Source organism: Sceloporus undulatus, chromosome 4, assembly GCF_019175285.1.
Source record: "Sceloporus undulatus isolate JIND9_A2432 ecotype Alabama chromosome 4, SceUnd_v1.1, whole genome shotgun sequence".
NCBI lineage: Eukaryota > Metazoa > Chordata > Lepidosauria > Squamata > Phrynosomatidae > Sceloporus > Sceloporus undulatus.
This window is the reverse complement of record NC_056525.1, coordinates 8622432-8628014: the sequence shown is the minus strand read 5'-3', so window position 1 is coordinate 8628014 and position 5583 is coordinate 8622432.

Genomic DNA, 5583 nt, shown 5'->3' with positions numbered 1-5583 from the left:
TAACCTGAACAGGAGGCTCCATATCAACAGAGCTAGTGCCAAAGTGACTTTTGGTGGGGTTATTTGAACTTCCAGTAATAATGGCAGGGAGTATGCAGATTGTATGGGTTTTTGGGCGGAATCCCAGCTGATCGGGCCACGGACTTGCCAGTTGTGATTAAGTTCTCAACCAGCAAATACCCCACTGTAAATGGGTTTGAGGGGTCCACCGGGTTCCTGATTCAGCGGAGGAAAGGAAGCAAGAAGCCACAGACTGGGGGCTGTCAACCACAGACATACTGGAGCCGTGGCCAGAAGCCATTGAAGCAAATCCCTGCTGTTACCAATTTTAACTTAACAAGTAGAAAATTCATCAATAATAAGTCGGTTTTGGGAACAAAAAAAGTCTTCACAGAAAAGATTTGTTACTCTAAACTTATATTAGCCTCAGTCTTTTTTTGAGGGTTGTATATTTTTTCTTTCATATTCTCACGCTGGTATAGTGTTTGTGCTGGACTACTGGGTTTAGCTGCCAGTTAAGAAGAAAACTACAGAATACAAAATTGACTGAATTAGACCTTATAAATCAAATCTAAAGCTTCATCTAACAAAACTTAATTTATTGGAAATTTATAACCCTGATTTGATTTCCTGCCTGGTTTTAAACATAGAAGTAGGAAGACAATGTGTGATGTTCTGGGGGAAATGGATGGGCATATCCAGAATGGCAATGGGGAAGAAAGGGTGTTGCTTTACGAGTCCTGAGCTGAAAATTTCTTCCATTTTTTAACTACTTGAGGAAAAGAAATTATCTCCAAAAAAGGGTGGAATATAACATTTTTGTGCTTGTTTTGTGACTGGGTATGTGGGTGTCCTGTCTTTTACTGTTCATTCTCTCCTGTCATCTGCAGCCACCATTTTGCTACACTTCATAATCATAGAATCATAGAATCATAGAGTTGGAAGAGACCGCAAGGGCCATCCAGTCCACTCCCTGCCATGCAGGAAATCCAAATCAAAGCATCCCCAACAGATGGCCATCCAGCCTCTGTTTAAAGACCTCCAAGGAAGAAGACTCCACTACACTCTGAGGGAGTGTGTTCCACTGTCGAACAGCCCTTACTGTCAGGAAGTTCCTCCTAATGTTCAGATGGAATCTCTTTCCTGTATTGCATCCATTGTTCCGGGTCCTGTTCTCTGGAGCAGCAGAAAACAAGCTTGCTCCCTCTCATATGACTCCTTTCACATATTTAACAGGGCTACAATAATCACCTAATCTTCTCTTCTCCAGGCTAAACATCCCCAGCTCTCTGAGTCGCTTCTCATAGGGCAAGGTTTCCAAACCTTTCACCATTTTAGTCGCCCTCCTTTGGACACGCTCCAGTTTCTCAATGTCCTTTTTGAATTGTGGTGCCCAGAATTGGACACAATATTCCAGGTGGGGCCTGACCAGAGCAGAATATAATGGCACAATTACTTCTCTTGATCTAGACACTATACTTTTATTGATGCAGCCTAAAATTGTATTGGCCTTTTTAGCTGCCGCATCGCACTGTTGACTCATGTTCAACTTATCATCTACTTGGACTCCTAGATCCCTTTTGCATGTACTTTCATTCAGCAATGTGTCTCCCAACCTATATCTGTGCATTTCATTTTTTCGCTCTAAGTGCAGTACCTTACATTTCTCTGTGTTGAATTTCATTTTGTTAGCTTTGGCCCAGCTTTCTAGTCTATTCAGGTCATTTTGAATTTTGATGCTGTCCTCTGGAGTATTAGCTATTCCTCCTAATTTGGTGTCATCTGCAAATTTGATAAGTATGCTCCCAATTCTGTCATCCAGGTCATTGATAAAGATGTTGAATAGCACTGGGCCCAGGACAGAGCTCTGTGGGACCCCACTGGTCACTTCTCTCCAGGATGAAAAGGAGCCATTGTTGAGCACCCTTTGGGTTCGGCCGGTCAACCAGTTACAAATCCATGTAACTTCAATTAAAGCCTAGATTTTTTTCTCCCCAAAACAAGAAGCATGGGTAGCTGGAATACCGTAGAGATTTGTAAAAATACACATGACACTCTTGACCACTTCACAGCTATAAGGCAAGTTCAAATAGCACCACCAAAAGGGATTCAAAAGGAGTTCTGATCCCTTTCTTCCCCTTTGCCATTCTGGATCTGTCCATCCATTTTTCCCCAGAACCTCACACATTGTCTTGATACTTATCTGTATCAGCTATCAGGAGAGATCTCTAAAGATTTCTCAGAGACTAAGAGGGCTTGAATTAATCTTAAACACATCATTGACTTTTGGCTTTTGCAGGATATTTCTACCTGTTTCTCTAAATTAACTTGAGGCCTAGGACTTTGCTCCAGTGTTCTTAAGAAAGAAACTCCTAACTCCCTGCTGTCATTACATCTATTATCCACCTTAGAGAAGAACTGAGGTGAAAATAGAAATAAGGAGGTTTGCATGAAGATGAGAGTCAGGGTAGGCAGTTATATTTACGAAATGTGTTAAAAGTGAAGGCAGATGTCGGTGGTTGATTTAATTACCCATCGGCTGAACAGGTAAGTGATGAGATTTGACTCCAGACTCTCAGGGTGTCTGAAATAGATGTTGGTAGTTTCCTCGCTCACAGCTTGGTACTAAGGAGGCATCATGAATGGACGGGTCAATTGATTTCTTAATGCGTCAGTGCCTACCATCCTTTGAGTGAATACGGGCAGTCAGGAGTAATCTACACACTTTGCATATTGACATTTTTCAAAGCTGGGATCACATGCAGAGCTAAGAGACTGACAATCCATCAGAACAGTTTGTACAATTAGTTTTTCCTTCAGAGGAATTCACAGACTTCAGCTTAGGACTCTCCTGCCCTGTCTAAGTGCAAGTAAGGGATGTCTCTCACAATAATTTGGCACACTACATTTGAGAGCCTACATGCCCAATGCCCAATGTACCTTCTAAATGCATAATGTGCATTTCCATGCACATGTAAAATTGCACCACACATACTATTCTACTTCTAGAACCTTGAACTGAGTACATATGTTCTGCATTGGCCAAAAATGGCCAACCCATTTTATATTGGATTTTCATAGAATCATAGAATCAGAGAGTTGGAAGAGACCACAAGGGCCATCCAGTCCAACCCCATTCTGCCATGCAGGAATACACAATCAAAGTATGCCAACAGATGGGCATCCAATATCTCTTTAAAAACCTTCAAAATCCTAGTTTCTGGAGCAGCAGGGGGAAAAGCATGCTCCATTCTCTACATGGGATCCTTTCAAATATTTAAACATGGCTATCATGTCACCTCTTAACCATCTCTTCTCCAGGCTCCAATATACCCAGCTCCCTAAGCTGCTCCTCATAGGGCATGGCTTCCAGGTCTTTCACTATTTTGGTTCTCCTCTGGACATATTCCAACTTGTCAACACATTTTTTGAACTGTGGTCCACAGAACTGGACGTAATATTCCAGGTGAGGCCTTACCAAAGTATAATAAAGTGATAATATTACTTCCTTTTATCTACAGATTTTAGTCCTATTGATGCAGCCTTGAATTGCATTGGCTTTCTCACCTGCTGCATCATACTATTGACTCATGTTCAGCGTGTGGTCCACTGAGAGGCTGTGCAGACCACCCCAAAGAGGCGGCCTATGCCTGCCCCTTTTACAGCCAGATTGGGGCTACAGCAGCTGCACACTACACTCGTGATCTGTCCTTTCCAGGACGCAAGAAGGAGACATGAAAAGCGGCTCCTTTTTTGCACCCTGGAAAGGATGCAATAGCTGTGGTGCTACAGCATTACAGTGCTCCTTCATATCCATACCCATATATATTCTATGAGACTACGTGTGAAAGGGATCTAGGAGTCCTAATAGACCACAGGTTGAACATGAATCAACAGTGTGATGTGGCAGCTAAAAAGGCCAATGCAATTTTAGGCTACATCAATAGCATATAATGTCTAGTTCAAGAGAAATAATAGTGCCACTGTATTCTGCTTTGGTCAGGCCCCATCTTGAATATTGTGTCCAGTTCTGGCCAGCACAATTCAAAAAGGACATTGAGAAACTGGAGCGTGTCCAAAGGAGGGCGACTAAAATGGTGAAGGGTCTGGAAACCATGAAGCCCTATGAGGAATGGCTTAGGGAGCTGGGGATGTTTAGCCTGGAGAAGAGAAGGTTAAGAGGTGATATGATAACCTTGTTTAAATATTTGAAGGAATGTCATATTGAGGAGGGAGCCAGCTTGTTTTCTGCTGCTCCAGAGACTAGAATGCAGAACAATGGATGAAAACTGCAGGAAAAGAGATTCCACTTCAACATTAGGAGGAACTTCTGCTCTAGAATCTTTCCTGGTATTGATGTCAGACTAACTGGATGATAATTGTTGGGATCCTCTTTTTTTTCCCCCTTTTTGAAGATGGGGACAATGTTTGCCCTCCTCCAGTCTGCTGGGACTTCTCCTGTTCTCCAGGAGTTCTCAAAGATTATTGAGAAATAATAATCTGATTGTAGATTGTAGATTTTAAATAAACCTGTGGACCACATGAGACTGAGTCATGTACTAGAAATACTTGTAAATCCATACATTATTGTTGTTATGTGCCTAACAGTTGTTGTTATGTGCCTTGCAGGACTTCTGGCAACCGTATCAGGGGTTTTTGAGCAAGGATTCTTCAAAGAAGGTTTGACATTGCCTTTAACTGGGGCTGAAAGCATGTGTGACCTCTCCAAGGTCAACCAGTGGGTTTTTATGGCTGAAACAGGACTCAATCCCTAGTTTCCCAGAGTCCTAGTCCAACCACTTTAAACCAGTACACCATACTGACTCTCTTCGAAATATAGATAAATAGATACCCCATCACTTCAGGCTACATTATATACAACTTAGATCATTTATTTTATCTGAGGAAAATGGGCAAACACTGGTGGATTGTGGTGAGGAAAAACAGAGGGAGATTCATGACCTTCTACTTGACAAAGTTAGATGGCACACATTGCCTTCCCAATATGTTAATACATGAAGTCATGAAGTACAAATGTGGTCCCCTCTCCAAGCTATGTTTGACCCTACGGACAGCTCTACCTTTTGGCCCAAGGGCCTGAATCTTTCCCATTTGTCCTTGATGGATGGGGGCTGGACACAGAAATGTGTGCTTTTGTGGAGAAATCTTCCCCCCAGTGATGGTGTGGGTGTATTGGTGTGCGTGAAGCTGTACTTTTCCTTAATTGCCAAAATGCTACATCTGGGCAAATGTCCTTTAAAAGGGGGAGATAGGAGTCAGACATTGCTGCCACACGTAAGACTGAGCATTCCTTGCTTTAAAAATGAGCAACTGACTGTTTCTCCTTGTTTTTTTATTAAAAAATAGAAAAGGAAGAAGCAGATTCTATCCATCTGGAGTTCTGTAGTGCCACTAGGGTAGTTGTTAGTTAAGCAGATGAAAGCAGATGTAACTAATCATTGCCCAGTATGATACCAGCTCATTTGTCGTTTATTTATACACAGAGAGGCATACATGCGTGTGTGAGTGTGTGTGTGTGTGTGTGTGTGTGTAGCAGGAATATACAGCATCAGCTGAGCAAAC